Here is a 20,438-nt window from a genome sequence, read left to right on the forward strand (position 1 = left end):
AAATAATGACGCAGGGTGAAAGCAAGCCTATACAAGTTGTAATAAAGGTTGTTCTTTTTTTTCACAATTGCTAGTCTGAGCTTTTGAGTGTTCCAGTAGACTGCTGATTGGTTGCTTGCCATCGGCGTCTGTTGAAGAATCGTTGAGTCTGCTTCTTAAATGTAAAATGCCGACATTGCTGCGAGGCAATCGCATCAAAAACACGCAGATTTGCATATGCACTTATTAAACACGCACGTTTCCTTCGCACAAATAGTGGTTCGCATCATCTTGTGCAGGTTTGTACCGACGTAGGTATGCAGGATTGCCAGCATTATTGGAAACTTGGATTGGACAATACTTGAGGACAATTGACTCTTCTTGAGACTGCCGGATACGCGAGGAATTAGCATGCTCATCTGGATAAACAAAAACTAAATCTTCAACAGCAGACGAAACTTGAGATCAAAGGCTGGGGGAATGTCGATTGCCGTTGCAAAGTGGCGTGCATGTCGGTAGGCAAAATATTGGACGACATAACGGAAACTAGTTTTAATGACGAGACTATTGACGATGCGACAGCGATACTTCGGACAAGTGTCGATATTTGCTTGCCACAAATTTCACACGGTTTCTTTTATACCTTGTTTATAACTACGTTCATTAAAACCATCTACAGGCTCAACAGTTCTGTGCATTCGGCTCGTATATCTGCTGTACGCTCGTATCAGCTGACGTGCCTTGATGCTGACCAATGCTACCACAACAAAAGCCTTTACTCAGTTTTTCAGAATGCGGCCATTTGTTATTCGCCATCTGAGTGACGCCCCTCATACAGAACAGCTTAGCCAGCATAAATATCGGTAAATAGAAGAAAGTGTTCGACCGTAAAAGAGGAAAGCTTGCTGACTGCACCGTTACTGTCTACACCGCAAGGCTCACTCCTTAACCTTGGTCGGCACTGTCGAAAAGTCGGAAATAGGATAAAAAAGATGATGCTAACAGAAGGCTGTGCTCGTTAATATAGGAACTCATTCACATTAATGGTTACACCGTCCAGTGAACCACACGGCCAGCCGGGTCCCCCAGGTCGAATGGAAGAATGTACGCCTGTGACTGGGAGATGACGTCCAGCTTTCCGGCGCACCGAAAGCGTTACCGTCGACTGGGAGACTTCAATCGGGTTCGCAATGACCATCGGGCTTTCTTTTGGAGTTAACACTCGTGATGACGATGCAAACGTGTTTATTAACAGAGAAAGGGAGTAGGGGAGGCAGTCCGGGCCCCTTATATGTAATCTTCGGCGAAAGTTGGTGCCCATGGGATCATTGCCAGGCGGACCTCAAAGGTGCCGTGGCGAAGGGCGCCTTCACACTGCTCTGGGATGCAATAGGCAAGAAGGTAGCGTAGCGTATGTGGAGTCGGTAGTTGTAGTGGTTGCAGAATACACCGTAACGGTGAATTCTACCGTCGTTGTGCTCCGGTTGCATGTCGCGGGGCGCGGGGACGTACCCGAAGCTTACCATGGAAGTTAGTGTGGCGGTGAAGTTGATAAGTGTAGGATCTGGTCAACTAAGGTTTGTAAAAGGTTTATACTGGTCGGATGAAGTTTCATAATATTTAGAATGGACACACCGGGGTGCGTGGGTATGAGCAAGTGGCATAATGCTTACGCACAGTTTAGACAACTCCCAGAGTAGTTTCTGCGTGGAATTCTGGTACCGCGCTTTGAATTTGCGCGGCATGTGTGTTAACTCGAGTGATGCCCAAGAGAGGGCGGAACAAACAGAAGCACCGAAATCGGCAGCCGGCGCAGTTCCCTGGTTGAACAGGTAAATAATATGGTACACGAATACTGTTCGTTGAAATGAACTGTCGTCAGTATAGCAGTTGATTGCTAAGATTCCTAATACCTGTAAAACACGGCACTCTCTGTGATTTATTAACCGTCGGGGCCTCAAATCTTAGGATATTAAAGAACTCTCACTGCTGCTTTGGTACCACCGAAATCATGGCGATATGTAGTTGAACAAATGATTAGCAGGTGCGCTTCCAAAGTACATATACTAAAAATTGGAACGATACAGACAAGATTTGCATCGCCCCTGCGCAAAGATGACAAGAAAAATCGCGAAGCGTTCCACATTTTTGTTATTGCGATTGCAATTACATTGACACTCCAGGCATATATCTCCCGTCGCCGTCGCCGTCGCCGTGAGGTTCGGTATGAGTGAAAGCATGTGAGGGTGAGCGGGCGAACGCGGTTCAATCTCGCATGCGGAGAGCGAGGAACGAGGCCCGGATGCGTGCCTTCTCCTGTGGCATGCGAGGCAGGGTGGTGAGGCGGGGTGGAAGGGCGTTCTTCTACGGCGGCTGTTGCCGTGCCTCGACGTTCTCCTCGCCCGCCGCTCCGCACAGAGTGGAGACAACCGCGGCGTCTACCACGGCGTTGTCGCGGGAATCGCAGACGCCGTGTTGGACGCCATAGGGACGAGTTGCCGGTGCTCGTATGTCTTGAAAGTAGTCTGACAGTGGCTAAGGAGCACGCCCGTGTGGGACTCGTCTTCAAAGGGATCCACGATGTTTGCAGTATAGAGTTTCCGACAAAAATTACTATAGGGAACTCTGGCGCTAGTGTCTACGGGAGCTGCGATGAGGGCGGTTGTCCCAGCATGGGAATTATGGGAAGTACATGGATTTGCCTGAACTTCGTCCTTTTGGTTTCAAACGGCTTTGTGACTTTGTAAACTCGTCATTTTCAACAGTATATTGCGCAATAAATAATTAAATAAACATCATTAAAATTTCCCGACGGCACACAGGGACTCTAGCACAGTAGCCCGATATTGAAACCATTGGGCCACGGACGCATGTATCGGACGCATGTATGAAACGCCCTTATGAATTTATCGCGGCCATGCCAGTGCCTTGAGACGCTTGGCGCGTTTCGATTTGGCCACCTGGACAAGCTCAATCGTTGAAGTTATTAGCAATTGTACGCGTTCCCGGCGTGTTCTGCACTTCGAAGAATATAGATTGCGCTGAAATATACGACAATAAGATTAATATAGTGTAATATACAAAGCCACAAGAACATCTGATTCCACAAGCACGAAGATCAGACAAATCCATGTACTTCCCATCATTCCCATGGTAGGACAACGACTCCAGCGCCAGAGTTCCGTCTAGTAATTTTTGGAGGAAACTCTATGGTTTGCAGAGTGCGCGTCGTCCCGGTAGCTTCGTATGCGCTGTGTTTAAGTTGTTTCGTACGCATTCGAGTAACAGATGCACGGAGGTCAATTGCCTCGCGACTACTGCCCCGATTCCAAGCTCCAGCGTTTTCACGGACAGCTTCCGCTGTCATCGAGCGATGTGTGTTCATGTTTACATGTGCGCGCTTGGCGCCGTGCTGGTCAATTTAGTTAGAACACGCTGACTGGCTAGTTGGTTTGAATCCGTGATAGAATGTGTCAGCGCGATTGAACAAGGACGTAGAAAACAGCAGACAACGCTGTCTCCGTGTGTCACTTTCATTCTACATCCTCGTTGGGTCTCGCTTACATATTCTACCATTGTTAATTTAGTTAGTAAGCGACTGTTTAAAAGGTAATGCGGCTGATAAAACTATTACCTACACTTCGTACCGCTATCTACTAATTTTCCTATCGCAATCCGTGCTTCGTCTTTCCGGCAGAACTCTGAATTCTCTGACAGAATCACACGATATTTATTCATATTGAGCCTTAGGCGAGTGTGAGTGTATTTGACGAGTTATCACCCAGCCCGACTTGCACTTGCCGCAGATTACCCAAAAGTACCGAGCGCGATGGCCGAAACTGGTAGCAGCAGCGCGGAGGTCGCTCTTGGGTCGAAAGTGGGATCACGTGACATCGCTTCGCCGCGCCGATGTCGCGTGTAGCCATTTTATCCCGTGATTTAGAACGTTTATTTTGACCCTTGTCGTTACGTCGCCTCTCGTCGTTTAGTGGTAATTACCGCCCTACTGGCGCCCAAAAACCGTTGCTCCGAGCCTCCTAAATGATTTATAGTAAGTTCATCGCGGAATTTATGAAGACGATTGGCCGAGTTTTGTTCTTCTGTGGTCGGATTGCTGGTTTAAAGTCCAAGGATGAGACCTGGTCTGCGGAATAGCAGAGCGGTTAGATATTCTTTTCAGGATATTCTTTTTCAAAGGTCTCGAGATCACTCTACAGAATTTTGTTCTAAGCACGTTAACTTGTTGTTAAAGGATGGCAGCGTTCTAGGCGCGGCCGGGTTACAGTTCGTGATAACGTTTGTCACGAAGAAGATAGCATTTGACTCATCTTTCAAAACGTCTTTTATTTTTTTCGTCAGCAGCACAAATAAAAACGGCCTTCCCTACTACATGACACAAACGTAAGTTCTAGGGCTTCCGGGAATGAAGAGGCCGACTGAACTTGAAACATGCTTTATTGCATGGCAGAAACTTAACGTGGCCGAATGACACTCAAGGAGTATAAAGGACAAAAAGAACACCACAGCTTTGCCATAGAGAAACTATGGCTTTGCGGCCAGCGATTATATACGCATAGTGGGCGAGGGTGATGGGATCGCGATATGCGCCGCGCGACAGAAAGGGAAACTCTATCACACAAGTACACGTGTACAGATTCGCGACAAAAATTACGTAAATCTTTTACCCTGCAAAAGCACATGACGCCCTGCGACCTCCTTTTCACTGACTCGGGGTTTTCATTTGTTTTTTTTCTTTATCTTCAGCTCTTGGGTCACTTGCTACACTAGGCTGTGGGATACGTGAAACATCTTGTGCGGGCTGCGAATGGTGTATGGTCACTTGGCTACAGAATTTGCGTAACCAAATACACAAGTTCCATCAGTTACATCTTGTTCAACCATTTCAAAGGTCAGTCATGCCTAACTTATGTTACAGCTAGATGGAGGGGGTGTTTGCGGTCTAATTTTTGCAATCGTGCTCGCTATCCATTCGTAGCGGGCTCACTTGCTTTGGAGAGTGCAGGAGCACGAAGGCAGACAAAGTGGCTCCTCGCTCCCTTTTGGTGGTGCCCGAGGCTTCCCTGCCCTGCTCGAGCCTGGTGGTGGTGGTGATCAACTTTATTTCTTCTATTTACAGGAGAGGGGTGAGCTAAGCCCTAAGGGCCCAGCCCTTACAAAGTCTAAGGTGGGGGGGGGTACCCTAGTCCGGGACCGCCGTGGTTTCTGCAGCGGCCCGAGCCCGCGCCGCACATTACAGAGGGTTGTGGTGCCCTCTCGTTTGCTTCAATCACGGGCGCTTGTGCTCGCCATGAAGACGAACACGAATCGCGGTAGTCGAAGGTTTCGGATAAGTCCCTGCCTTATTGCCCGAATACGTCCACGTCGTTCTTGAACCGCATGTGTCGAACGCATGGAGGGGGAGGTCGTAGCCGAGCACGCATGAAATTTTTCTGCAACAAATTGCACATTTGTAAGCCTTGCAGAACTCCTGACGAACGCCGGCTTGAGCTGGATAAGTTATACCTACTGCGGCATGCTGAGCTCTCTCAAACACCACAGTTCCTGCTGGGATAGAAAAATGTATGCTGCTCAGATATGCGCCTCTCTGAACGCCGCGCTCGAGGCTCAATTTACCTCCGATTGCGTCATGCACGGGACGACAGCGCCACCATTATCGCATGCGGCACGTGGGTAGGGCCGAGTAATGGCTTCACTCCTCTACAGAAAGAGGGACATGGGTATAGTATGGTTGCGAAGCTAGACGCGAATTTGCCACAGTTACCGTGTTTTCCACGCATGGGTTTCAGCAGGCTTGACGCTCGCTAAAGACGTTTCACGTCGAAACGTAATTACAGCAAGCTATATATCCTCCGTGTTATTGTGCCCTGGGGCGCATTCGATCGAGAAACGACTACGCGGCACGGTCATCTGCTGCGTATGCAGGCTAATGAAGGCCCGCGCATATCCCTGAAGCTCTGTGTTTGTACGGGCAATGAAATTTAACCCGCTATAGATATTTATCGACCAACGATATTGCTGCGTCGTAAGGTAAGTGTGGATGATACTTGCAGCAGCAAGTTATGCAGAACATAAAGCCGCATTTGAAAAACGTACACGACCAATAATAACTATCCGATCGATCCCAACATGCCTCGCAGATGTGCGCGCACGTTGTCTGCGAGAAAGAACATGAAAAAAAAAAACAGGCTAATAGATTCCAATCGCGTACTAAAAGATCCCTTCACATGTCCAAGTCCTTGCGCAGTTTCTTTCGCGTTCAAAAGCTGACAAAAAGTATAGCACTAATGCGGGAGTAGCATTTATGCAAAACCGTAAGAAGAATTGCAAGAAGTTTCACGTAATTTGTAAACTTCTATATCACGCGTGTCTGCTGCACATGCTCTAACACTTACAGTTTATGAAACGAACATTCGAGCATCTTGCAGAGTTACGGTTTCGCAAGCATGGTGTTTCATCTCGTTTGTTCTTACCTCTTTTCAACCGACAGGGGTTCGCGGCAATATTTACAGATAAGGTGTCGATCTATGGCTAAGATCTGGCGGATCAAGTCTGCGCGTACACACTTTTTTCTACGAGGTCAATCCCGAAGATATTTCAATACGTAACCGATCCGTGGTGGAGGGGAAGCAGGTGTTAAGCGCTCCCGATACGTGGGCCGTTCCCGAAGGTAGTGCAATGCCGGGCCGACCCGCTGAGGAAGTCGCCATATTCTGTCGCTGAACAGACGACGGCGCGTTACCCTGGCGCCATCTCATAGCGGTCGTCGCCGCAGAGCCCGTCTTGCACGGCACTACGCTTTCCTTCTTGCGCTCTCTTCGCCATTGCCGCCTTTCATCCCCCGGTACGCTCCGCGTTCCCTCCTTCCTTCTTCGCTGTGCTCGTTCGCTCCATCACGCCGAGGACGCCAACACAAAGTGCAGGAACGGTCGTCTAAGAGCGGCGCTCTAAAAACGGCATTCGTATACATTCACCGGCCATCTAAATAGAACACTTGTGCGATTTTGATATTGACAGCTTGTTGCGATGGCAAATAACACAGTACCACAAATATTTAATCATAAAACTCTTTATTGTGCAAATTCGCTCCCAGAAAAGCAAGTTGCACTGAAACTGCTACGATAGTGGCGAGCACAGTCAGCCGTCGTTAAAGATTTCATCAGCATGTCCAGCGCATCGGCTTTCATACATGACCAGTCGACAGTCATAGCGTAATGCTGGCTCTCGCACATCTTTCGGCAAGTGCAACACATTCGCGTCGTGCATAAACACAGAAAAAAGGGTTAGGCGACGACAAAAGCAACAGACACAATCGGCTACGCCAGTCGATAAAGTCCCGAAACACGCAGACGTGTTTTGCACCACGCGATAACGTTTAAAATATTTAGCCGTTCAAAGGTGGTCACTGCTAAAACTCAAAAGAAGTACATGCAGTGCACGCGTCAATATATTCCAACAACGAGTTCGGACATGAACCACAGGTAAAGCTACCACTAAACGATCCAGCAGTGGCTTCACGTGTGCTGCCATCAAGGAAACTGTAGGGCACGAACACCAAGAGTCTCAGCTCGATGCGCAGACGGGCACCAGGGCATGTTTGCGCTTCGCTAGAATCCTTCGTCGCACTGTAATTACGCTGGGTAGCCGCAATTACCGTGAAGACTTGCCACTCTTTGCAAATGCCCACGACATATTTAATGGAGCATCTCTTTTCTAGCGAGTATCCAGAATGCTGTTGGAGAGGCGCGACACACAGAGGACGCGACCTCGTCCAGATAGCTTCAAGCTTCCACGACGTCCGCTATCTTCAGGTACCGACGAATGTGCAGAAAGCAGTATTCGTTCAGCTGGTCCAACTGCTTGCTACCGTCTTGCTGGACCTCGCACTCGACCCGTTCCTGGACGACGCCCGTCATCTTCATGTAAGTGTGTAAGTCCGCATTGCGCAGAAGCTGGCGGGCTTTCTCGATCTTGGACACGGCTTCGGCCTTCTCACTCCCGGTCACCTGCGCCCGGTCCCGGTCCTGCTCTAGCTTGCGCAGGACACTCTCGACGAGTACCGGGTCCTCCGAGAGGAGCTCGAAGGGTCGTGCGCATTCTGGGCCGTGGTCTCCCATCACGAACCGGGCCGCCCGCTGTGCGAGGCCGCAGTTACGCCGCACGACATCCTGGGCAGCACACATCTCGTCGTTGTGCTGCAGGCAGAAGGGAATCTCCAGGAGAAGTAGGTTGTAGTTCTCGGCTAACCGCGACAGCAGACGCCGCAGGAATACAGGCACAGAGCTGCCTCTGACGGCTGGGAGAATGAGCTCGTAAAGCTGCCGGTTGTTCAAAGCGGCGTCGGCGAGCATCTGACAATCTTCGTGGCGCAATTCGATCGTGGAGTCCAGATAGATATTGCTGATGCTCCGATTCAAAGACAGCGCTTCACACAAGTTAGATAGCGACTGACGTAGGGACTCGTCGTGCTCCTGTTCAATTTCGTCCCAGTCTACGCCAAAGTCATATATTTCGATAATTAGCTGAATTGCCTTGATGTAGCTTGATCCCGTAATGTATGCAGCTAGCAATGCGAACGCGTCGTTATCGAAGAAATGAAGGTACACGCGAAGCAACGTTACGTGGTTGCAAGTAGCGATGACGTTAAACGTGTTTCTCAAAGCAGCCAAGTCTGCTAGGAAGATAAAGGAACGGAAAGTGAGGGCTGTCACTGCCTCACACGCAGAAACTATTTCAGCGTCCTCGGGGTGAACGACATAGCTTCCGATGCGCACCCTTTTGCCAACGCCACGATCCCGTATTATGCGACAAATTTCTTCGATACCACAATCGCGCGGAACGGTTTGCAATGTCAACATTTTAAGGTGGCACTGCTTTTCAAGTGCTTCGAGCAAGAGGTAGCAGTCTTCCCTGGTGGACCACGTTAAGCTAAGCTCTAAATGCTTCAGCTTGCTGTTTTCCTGCAACGCTAACACCCAAGTAGGAACGCCGAGTGCGTCGACGTTTTCAACCGCCTGTGGATCAAGGAAGTCCTCGTCACTTCGCTCGAGCAGCAAGCACACACTTTGCAGAGACGGGCTATGGGCTACGGCTTCCAAGAACAGCGCGCAGTCCTTGCTCGCGGCCTGGCCTTCCACGGATAAACTTTCCAAAGTCGTCATTGTGCGTATGCCTTGCGCCAGCGTCTGCAACGCCGCGGTTGCGAACACGAGCTGGCGTTCTACCAGTTTGAGTTTCCGGAGCGTCCCGTTTTTCTTGACCAGATATTCCGTGAACCACACCGATGCGGCTTCGAGGGGGCCTGAAGCAAAGAAGCAGCCCCCGACAGTCAGTTCAGTGATGGTGTCATTTCTTAGAAGCGCATCGATGAGCTTCTTCCCCATGTCAGCGCTTAATTTCAGCTCCGATACGTCCAGCGAGACCAGTCCGGCGCCATCTTTTTCCAACAGGCGGGCGGGAATTTGCATTCGCTCGGCGGAACACGCATGGCCGACTGAACATCCGGGAGACTGCTCGAAGACTTCCACTTGGTCGCTTGCATTGCCGAATAGGGTGAGCCTCTCGAGTCTCGACGAGGATTGCAGGGCTTCGGCCAGCTGGCTTGTGTTCGCGGCACCGTAGTTTGCCGCCACTGAGACGATACACCGGTGCCCTTTGAGGAGGCAGCGTAAGAGGGACAGGGCTGCTTCTTCGTTGTGGGTGCACAATTGGCAACGTGGGTATCCGAGGCAAACGCCCGGCACCGTCCGGACGCTTAGGTCTCCGAGCTTGTTGCGAGACTCTTCTCTGAGCTGAAGGCCGGCGTGCCACAGCACTTTGTTGCAAGCTGTCAGGTGTCGAAACAGATGACAGACGCGACGGTGGCCCCGTGTGCACGTAGAGGGAATCATCCCCGAACCAGCGACTTCACCTTTGCAAGAAGATCAGCGTCTCTGGAGAACTGCGGGAATTGTGGAAGTGGTACGGACGTCCGTGTTGCGTCGACCGTCTGTCGTGGGTGTATGCATTTGCAGTGGCGGCTTCAATTCGCACCGCCCATTTATACCCTTCCGCTGAACGTGCATTTGAACGGCGCAAGAAGGCTTGCGGTTACGTTGTTTCAAAATCAAGTTTAGTAGGGTCACGAGGTCAGTGGGTAGAATGACACGCGCGTCATTATTTGGGTGTTTCATTGGCTGTCACGTTACTACCAGCCTGCAGCACCTAGACGCGACAATGACTTTCGTTTATTTACGAGCTGTGGCCACCGGAAGAGTGCAAGAAAAGGAACGTGACTCGTATATTGTTCGGTAACGGTTGAGATATGCGCGCAGGACAAAGTTTAGCGCCTACTAAGCACCACTGTGCGCATGAAGGCTCACAATATTCTACCTTCGACCGGTAGTAAAGGATCAAATTGCAAAACGAAAAAAAATAAAGTTTATCAATTTAGAGAGGTAAATCAATGCACTCTTGAGGAAAAGCTTAGGGATGTGTGTCAGAAGTCAGCGGCTACACTGCTGAAGAGGCATTCTTGTGGATCCAGTTGCGTCAGTGCAATATTAGTGGAGAGAACTTGCAGTGGCACCCTCTTGCGAGTGACTTCGCGGCTAGAATGCCGAAAATGCCGGCTCGCTCAGCTGCCGGGTGCGTTCGTTCCCTTCGAGTATGTTCGGGATATTGTTGGCTCGAGCCACACCTATACTAGGGTAGGTGGGCTTCTTTCAGCTGCCATGCCTGAACCACAGAATTGCTTCTTCAAAAGCGCTTTATTCGACACTATTTGCGGATTGGATATGGCAAACTATGTAGCGTTGAAGGAGTCTACTGGTCTCGCAATGCATATATGCGGCGTGTCTGTCTATAAATCTTGCGTATAAAGAATGCTTGCAAATTCAACACACGAAATTGTGTGTGATGCTTTGCTGAACACTTAGCATTCTCATAGTAATTAGCTACGAGGGACATGACATTTTACATGTAAGAAAATCTTGGCACCTAGTGTCCACATATTATCACCGTTAGAAAGACACTGACCGGCGAAGCTGTCATCATGTTCCTTATTGCTCTGGTGAGTTGTTCTACTCAAATATGGGCACTTAATATAGCGTAAAAGAAATACTTAGGCACGCATTTCGTATGAAAAAAGCTCGCTGCTACTTTCACCGCTCTCTGAAACAGGCCGCCATAACGAACTACTCATGGATGCTAACACAACGGCGCGTCGTGTAGAGTATTTACGTAGTTAATTCGCAAATACCATTGCAGCAATCACCTGAAAGAAAAGTTTCGTGGTTGAGATGGAGAGCCAATAAACTGCAAGCGATGACATGTTTGGTGGCAGCCCTCATCAGTAGCCTTTATCGACAATGTGACACACCCCTCAGGCAACGCTAGCAACCGACCTTCGTTATGGCGAGACACGCATTGATCTCAAAACCCATTAGCTCGTTACACCCTCCAATTTAAACCACGAAGCACTTTTGTACAGCGCCAATCGCAATGCATAAAGTATACCCAAGCATACGGACACTAGTACCATAGAGTTTCCTACTACAATTACTAGGGGAAATCTGGCGCTGCAGTTGTTCAGCCACCATGGGACTGATGGCTATGTACACGGATGTGTCTCATCTTCGTGCTTGTGGATTCAGACGCTCTAGCGGCTTTGTTTATAACGCTTTGTCTTCAGGCCTAATTTGGCCTATAATTCTAAGCAATATATGAATTCTTTAAATGCAGAACGCGATAAGATTCTCACTTGGTCATGCGTCCATAGCGCGAGATTCTTATTATTTGCCTTCTGTGCCAATTGTCCCGACTTCTATATCTGCCGTCGGACAGATTTATGGCAGTTTATCTAATTATTTATGATCTGGAACTTCAAGAATGATCACATATTACAAAGTCAAGAAGCTGTTTGGAGCCAGGAGGACGAAGTATATGGCCAAATCCATATTCTGGCCATCGTTCCCCTGCTGGCCGAACTACCCTGCTTGCAGCTTCCGTAGACTCTATCGCCACAGTTCACTCTGGTGGTGCTTGTACGAAGCTCTATGACCATGACGCTAACCACAATTTATCTGCCTACTGGCTGTTCTCGGTAACCTTAATTATATACGCGTACGCAGTTGGTTGCTTAGCACCACGACCACATTGTCGTGCTCGGCGCTAGGTGTATGTGTCCGCTTGATATTGAGAATGGGACGGAGAACAGTCTGGTCGGGAGCATACATAACAATTGAAAACGGACACCGACCAACGAAAGTTTATAAAAGTAAGATGTTTCGGCTCCCACACGAGAAACGTTGTTCAAAATGGTGTTGAGGGGGGGGGGTGCCGTCGTCCGCTTACGTTCGCTAAAAATGTCACGTAATCATCCTTTTCTAGAATCCCTGACAACCAAGAGCACCCAGTAGACACCTAAATGGTAATGACGGCAACTGCCCCACGTGTACGCACGTTGTTAGGTCATATCTTAAAGTGAGCTGTGCGTTATCGATGCCTCGCCTTTCAGAAGACGCTACAACTTTCCATTTGTCTTTATTCTTTCTCTTCTCTTTTTTTCATCCTCGCAATTGCCCCAATTCTCATGCGCAGAACGCATATTTTCGAACCGATATCTCAACGCCTCGGTAAAAATTTTGGCATCGCGCAAAACCAAGCACGAAAATGATATGCGTTATCAATTTTGTTACTTACCTCTTGAACTCTCCTAGCTCCCCTCTGACATTGGCGACGCATTAAACGGTCTTGTTACCTATGCGTCTTATGATTGGCTAAAGATTAGGCTACGCACAGCGGGTGTATAAAAAGTAGCTGCCGCTTGAGATAGCGTCACAGACACCTGTCCCGACGATAGACGGTGGCCACGTCGGCACCGAGGCGATCACTTGGACATCTGTGCCTGGATCGTGGATTTCCCATGGAGGGCGAGTTGGTTTCTGCCGAGCTTCTTCGTCTGAACTGCACGCGAGGCCACAATCGCGTCTGTCAACTGCTGCGACACCTGACAGCCTGAAACAAAGTCTTGTGGCACGTGGGCCTTCAGATCAGCGAAGACACGAGAGACGCGCTCGGAGAAGTGAGCGTCGTGACTGTGCCGAGCATTCGCCGCCGATTTCAGAGCCACACCGAGCAGGCGGCCATCGCCCTCCTCTGCCGCCTGATCGCAGATCACCGGTGCATTGTCTCTGCGTAGCTGAACTACTCAGTGGCAAACACAGGTCCGCTGGACGCAGTCCTGGCGTCTTCGTCAGGTCAGGTCAGGTCAGTTTATTTCCTTAAAGGCCCTTTTATCAGGGGTGTTACATAAGGGGTGGGGTACATCTTGTAACAAAAAATTCTACATGATAACAAACGAAACATTTGAAAAGTGATACATACTTTGTACAAACAAGTGCTTACTCGTGTCAAATTGTCATATAGAATAAAGAATAATAGTAAATTTGGCCGAAGAGAAGAAACAGTGGTAATGGACAAATCATTTTAGTAACTAGTGTAACATATGTAGAAAGGTAGATACATTGCATACTATCAAAAAGTACAGTAGGTGATGAATTTGTACAAAATGGTAATTAATTTGACAAAATAGAAGCAACCTCAGCAATGAACGCATGGTGATTATTTGTATATACAACATGGTTGGGAAGGGCATTCCAATCAGTTGCTGTTCTCAAAAAAAAAAAAGAAGCAGAGAAGGTAGTTGTGTGTGAGCGTGCTTTTAAAACTTGGAGTGGATGACGAGCGCGTTGCGATATTCTTGCGGGTGGAATGATGTATGGCTCACGATTAAGGTAACTGTAGAAAAACGTATGAAAGAGAGCAACGCTGGCTATCTTACGGCGGTGCGAGAGAGACTGTAACTCAGATTTCTCTTTTAAAGATGATATGCTTACGTCATATGAATAGGATGAATGAATGTATCTTACCGCACGATTTTGGTAGCGCTCAAGTGCGTTAGCGAGATATTTTTGATATGGGTTCCAGATTGGCGACGCATATTCGACTTTAGGCCTGATAAGCGATTTGTACGCTGCAAGTCTGACATCCTGAGGCGCATGACGCTAGTGGCGCCTCATAAATCCGAGTGTTTTGTTCGCCGATGATACTATGGTGTTGATATACGTGCCCCAGTTAAGATCACAGGAAATTATGACGCCTAGGTACTTGAATGATTTTACTGTTTCAATCTGATTGTTGGCTATTGTGTAAGAAGGTAAGAAGGGTGTACGACTACGGGTAAATGACAGATGTTTACATTTTTTGGGATTAAGAGTCATTAGCCAATGGGCACACCAAGACTGTACATAATTGAGATTTTGTTGCAAAATGTCTCCATCAGTGTCATTGTTAATGGTATGATAAAGCACGCAGTCATCAGCGAACATCCGAATTTTGCAAGTTACATGAAGGGGTAAGTCATTGATGTATATTAAAAATAGAAGTGGTCCGAGAACAGACCCCTGAGGGACACCTGATGATACCGGAAGGTTGACGGAGGACTGGTCGTTGATAGTAACGAATTGCTCGCGGTTAGTGAGGAACGTTTCTAGCCATTTTAATACATCCATGTCTAAATTCAAGAAAGAAAGTTTATGTAATAAGTGACGGTGGGGGACTTTGTCAAAAGCTTTTTCTAGTCGAGGAAGATAGCATCAGTTTGTTTATTACAGTCAAGATTCGTATGAAGGTCGTGAAGGAAAAGAGCTAGCTGGGTCTCGCAAGAAAAGCCCTTACGAAACCCATGCTGAGCAGGATGAAAAAAATTGTTGGCGTCTAAATGGTCCATGATGAGTGAGTAAATGACGTGCTCCATTATCTTACATGGAAGACTTGTTAAGGAGATGATGCGATAATTTAGTGAGTTATTTCTATTGCCTCCCTTGTAGATAGGAATGACCTTTCCTACTTTCGACTCATAAGGGATGTAACCTGCTAAATGTGACTGAGAAAATAAGAGACACAAAAATGCGGCTGAGATATGCTTAGTATTTTTTAACAGTTTCGAGTTAATACCATCGACACCGGTGGATGAAGATAGTTTGAGGTTATCAATTATTTGAGTCTGAGAAGGCTCAGAGTCATCGGAATCGCGAGCGACCACCCGGAAGACCCAGTGTCTCACTTGCATTACACTGACGAATTCATCTTCCGCCCGACCTGCGGACATTCTTATGCAAAAATGACGATCCCGAATCACCTGCTCACGCGAGACGATGCCATGCTCACGTCGTTGGACGTGGCCGCAACGAGAATGAACCGAGCCTCGGCCGAGAAGCTCATCGACGCACTCATCGAGAACTGCACGATCACTGAACTCGTCATCGGAGCCTCTGTCTTTGCGTGCGGCCCTAGGAACCGACCGTCAGAGCGGTTTGCGCAGTACCTGACCAAGGAGGACGCGACGCTTCGTAAACTCACTCTGAGAGCGGTCTACTTCGATTCCGCACTCGGGTGCGAAGTTCTCGTGCGAGCCGTCTCCGTAATGACGACACTGCAAGAGTTGGCGGTGCAGTTTCACGCCTGCAGCCGAGACTACGTGTACTTCATGAGAGTGGTCGCCGGGAGCCGCAGCATGCGCTCGTTAAGCCTGCGATTCACGGGTTTCGGCGATGGACGCATCATTCCGTACCCAACTATACCCGCGCACGTGGTCAACGTTCATGCTTGGGCCTCGGCGTTGAGGAAGAACAGGACTCTGGAGAAGTTGGTCCTCGACATTTCGTGGTCCACAACCGCAGACTGCTTAGTCCTACTGCGAGCACTCGCGGGCAACCGCTCTATCCGGAAATTGACCTTGCACAGTCTTCCCCACGATGGTGGCCTTCGCCAGACCTATGGCATTATACGGGAGTGCCGACTCGCCCCCAGGGTCGGCATCGGGGCCCATCACGTAGGACCTCGAGATCTGCTAGCGCTTTGGTACTGTCGCCAAGTGACAGCCGTCATTCTCAGTTACAGATACTTTCTCGACCCGACTGACTTTTTATTCGCCTGAAATATTGTGGCTTCTCGCAAGCACGTAACATCGCTTACCGTATTTCTCCACTTCTTCGACGCCGACATTTATGCGTCATTGTCCGCTTATATAAGAAGCGCTTCTGCGCTGAAAGCCATTGAGCTCAGTGTCCGGCTCGACTACACTCACGCCATTTTGTTTCGTGCCCGCTTTGCCTACGAGACTCCCTTCTATCGCTGTATGTCTGCCTTGTGCGAAGCCTTGTCTTCGAACCTCGGCATCACCAAGATCACGCTAGAGTCGGCGGTGCAGTTGCGCGACATCTACCCGGTGCTCGCCCGTGCCGCTACAAATCCCCGTCTTTGCGAGCTCTTTCTGAGAGGTTTCAACGAAGAATCTTGCGCGACCTTCCTGGAGTTTCTATTGCCAAGAATGTCCCAGAAGTACAACCTGCTTCGCCTGGAAGTCAATGCTTGCTCACCGGCCAACGCCGAGATGTTCGCTGCCCAAGACATCGTGCGACGTAACCGCAGTCTCGTCGAACGAGCGACCAGATTCGTGTTGGGAGACCGGGACCCCTACTGCGCGCGGGCCTTCGAGATCCTCTCGGAGCAGCCGGTACTCGTCGACAGCGTTCGAGCCAGGGCGTCGCTAGGAGGAGAGGCCGAAGCTGCGGCCATGGTCAGTGCCGTCGAGCAGAGTGTCGTCCTTGCCGACGTTCACGAGTACATGCGCCTGACCGGCGTCGTCAAGACGCGGGTCGAGTGCAATGTCCGGCACGACGGCGGCATGCAGTTGGACCAATTGAACTACGACTGCTGGATTTACATTGGCCAATACCTGGAAGTAGCCGTTGTATTGGAAACCTGAAGGGGATTCAAGTCATAGTGTGTCGCACCTTCGCCAAACGGTAGATTTGGATTATGCTCCCCGATGATCCCAATTTGCGCGTTCTCAAGAGAACGTTCTATACCGTCTAAAGTCAAACAAGGAAGCGCTTGCTGCCATGTGCTTCGATTGTGTCTCGAGCAGTTGCGCTTCCTGATGCAGTGTGCGGCGCCCTAGTAAGAGTTACTTGCATGTAGCAACAGGCATCAATCAGCACTCGCTCCCGTGTTGACTAAAATCGTAGCCGACAAGTGTTACCGGAAATGAGTTTTTGGCAAAGTGTGATTTGCCAAAACGTCGACTGCACTCGACAATTGTTTGTTTTAGCCATTCCGTTTCATTTTTCCGTATCCATTATCCCGATAGTCATCTTATTCCTCTCATTTTATTACTTTTTTTTAACACGCCTAGTTGCAGGCCCTGGCTTGACACTCTGGGCCGTCCTTTAACGTTTCCTCTCGAAGCTTGTTTTCAATCACTCATTGAGACAGCGAACATTATTGTGACCTTTGGTATAAGTTGACTGTCTATGTACGTCCCGGGTGCAAGCTGCTGAACAGAGGGTCTTTTAATATCTTATCACTCATTTTCGTCTGCCGCCTCAGCGGCTTCCGGACAGGGCGATATGCCCAGCAGCAACTAATGACACATGGTGAGAACATACCTAGAGATGTTTTAATAAAGGTTGTTCCTTCTTAACATCAATCTTTCGTATGCGCTTCTGACTGCTTGTTTCATTGGACTGCTGATAGGCTGTTTGCCGTCCGCGTCTCTTGATCAAACGTTGAGACGGTTTCCTAAATGTAACATCCCGACGTTGCTTCAATGCAGCCACACCGAAATATACGCAGCTTGGACTGTGGGACTGTGTACAAATTAATCGGGCACGTTTCTTTCGTACGAGTACTGGATCGCATCATCCCGTGCTGATTTGTACCAGCGTTTGTGCACATGCGATGCGGCGGCTAAGTTGGTGTGCCAGCATCATTTGAAACTAGTATTGGGCATTACTTGACAAATGACTCTTATTTCTTGCTGACACTTCCATGTGCTAAAAGAATGAAAATTACCAGGCAGTTAAGCAACCGCGGAATCTCCGACAGCTTCTCATACAAAACACCACGCGTGCGTGCAGGTGCGCAAAATGTTGTGCGGCGTAATGGCGACTAGTGCTAATGACGTCATTATTGACGATGCTTCGGACGAGCTCCGATTTACAGTCGTGACAATATTCGTGCTGCTTTTTTCCCCCTTAGTTAGAAGCAAGTTCAATACAACCAAGTACAACCAAGTTCGCCCTGGCCGCGCCGATCCAGCCGTTAAAGCCGCCCGCGCTCAGGCGATCCGACAGCAACTAGAAGATCCCGGGCTGAGTGAGCGGGAGGCCTAAGCAATCCGGCACCGTTATCTGTGGATTACTTAATCGTGACGAAGGCCCGGTGCACGCAGGACCAGCTTTGTTTATTCCCATTTTCCGGCAGGGCCAGGGTTTCTTCTTTTTTTCAGAGTTCTCACTCCAGATAACTTGTCTCTCTCGTTAAAAAGAATTGGGAAAGAACTCTGGGAAAGAAAATTCACTGATGGTTACCATATCACTAATGCGAAATTTGATCGCAGCTATTTACGTGTTCTCATTTCGGGATACGTTGGCTGGAGCGCAAATTAGGTCTCGTGTGGCACGTTGCCAGCACAGTGAAGTGTGGCGCGATTGCCTTGGCTACAGGAAATATAGGTCTATAGGTCTTCCTGGACCTGGCACTCTTGGACCTGGACCTTTCTTGGATGACACCTGCCATCCTCATGTACGTGTGCAAGTCAGCTTTGCGCAGAGCTTCAAGGGCTTTCCTGATCATGGAAACGGCTTTGTCCTTCTTGGTCCCGATGGCCTTTCGCCGGACACCCTCGATGAGTACCGGGTGCTCAGAAGTTCGAAGGGGCGTGCGCATTCTGGGCCGTGGTCTCCCATCACGAACCGGGTCGCCCGGTGGGCGAGGCAGCAGGTACGCCACGCAACCTCCTGGGGAGCGCACATCTCTTCGTTGGGCTGCAAACAGAAGGAAATCTCCAAGAGAAGTAGGCTATAATTCTCGGCTAACCGCTGCGGAAGACGTTCCAAAAATACAGGGACAGAACTGCGCCTTACAGCTGGGAGAATGAGCTCGTAAAGCTGCCGGTTGTTCAAAGCGGCGTCGGCGAGCACTTGACAATCTTTGTCGCGGAATTCGATCGTCGAGTCTAGATGGATACCGCTGATGCTGTCATTAGAATACAGGGCTTTGCACAAGTTAAATAGCGACTGACGTAGAGACCCGTCGTCTTCATGATCTATGTTGTCCTCTTCATCGTAAATTATATATTCCTGATAAATTTCGATAAGTAGCTCTATTTTCTTGATGGTGGTTGATCCCCTAATGAACGCAGCTAACAACGCGAAATTGTCGTGGTCGAAGGACTCCACAAACACTCGAATAAACTTTATGCGGTGGTAAGTAGCGACGACGTTTAACAGGCTGTTCAATGTATCCGCGTCTAGGAGGAAGTAAAAGGAACTGATAATGACGCCTGTCACTGCCTGACAAGCCGAAACCATCGGAAAGTCACCGGGATAAATAGCACAACATTCGATTCACACCCTTTGGCCAAGGTGACGATACCGTATTCTGCGACAAACTTCTTGAAGATCGCCATCGCTCGGAACGCTTTGCAAAATCAAGCTTTCAAGGGGGTGGTCGTTTGCAAGTGCTTCGAGCAAGTGGCAGCAGACTGCGCTGGTGGACCCACGTTAAGCCCTGCTCTAAATACTGTAGCTTGCAGTTTTCCTGTTGCGCTGACAACCAAGTAGGAACGCCGTGTGCTTTGACGTTTTCAACCGGTTGCGGATTAACAAAGTATACGTCACCAACCTCGAGCAGCGAGATCGCACTCCTGAGAGACGGGCTTGATTGCCTCTTGCACTGCGCGTGTTTGAGGACGTTGCGTACCGCGCGCGGTGTGTGCCTACGTGCGTGCGCGTGGACGTTTTATTCGAAGAGTGACGTACACGCTTTTATTTGCCTTTAAGAAGATCCATACGCTCGACGATTATTTTTATGGCTGCAATGCGGCGAAAGGGCAGCGTCTGCTTAGCCATGTAAGTGACGCTCAGCAGGTGATAGGAAAAGACATCGAATGTGCCGCCGGAAAAATTGTCGGCATTTACGATGCTTGTTAGCTAAATTCATTTTTGCAGTTTCCCACAATATATTTGTTACAAATCTGTGTTGTCTCTGATAGCGACAACGGAGTTCCATCGACACTCTGCGGAAATAAACAAAATATATCGACGCATAGCAATAGTACGACATGCGCACACAAATTTAACTAGTACGTCCCCTACGATATAGAGTAGAGGCAGCAATTTAAATAGCTTGGCCATTTTTAACTAAGCTCAAGAGATTGAAGTATTTGTATTAGCAGTCATTTCTGCTTCAGCAATGCCAGCGCCAGTAGCCCGATCGTCGGTGCCGTGGTGATGTAGGATTGAACTACGGTCATATTCAGTACATCGTGCACATATTCAATTTCTTGGCTCGCGTGAACTTCGGCCACTGCTAGAGCATGCAACAGAAGTGGT

The 20,438-nt window shown here is 49.0% G+C and overlaps 1 non-coding gene across 1 annotated transcript; it reads left to right on the plus strand.

The window, feature by feature from the left end:
- Nucleotides 1-2,025: 2,025 nt before the first annotated feature.
- LOC139049335 (U6 spliceosomal RNA) lies at nucleotides 2,026-2,129 on the plus strand. The gene has a single exon (XR_011508196.1). It is a non-coding gene; the product is annotated as a U6 spliceosomal RNA (small nuclear RNA).
- The last annotated feature ends 18,309 nt before the right edge of the window (nucleotides 2,130-20,438 follow it).

The sequence above is a fragment of the Dermacentor albipictus genome, chromosome 8 (assembly GCF_038994185.2).
Source record: "Dermacentor albipictus isolate Rhodes 1998 colony chromosome 8, USDA_Dalb.pri_finalv2, whole genome shotgun sequence".
Taxonomy (NCBI): Eukaryota; Metazoa; Arthropoda; class Arachnida; order Ixodida; family Ixodidae; genus Dermacentor; species Dermacentor albipictus.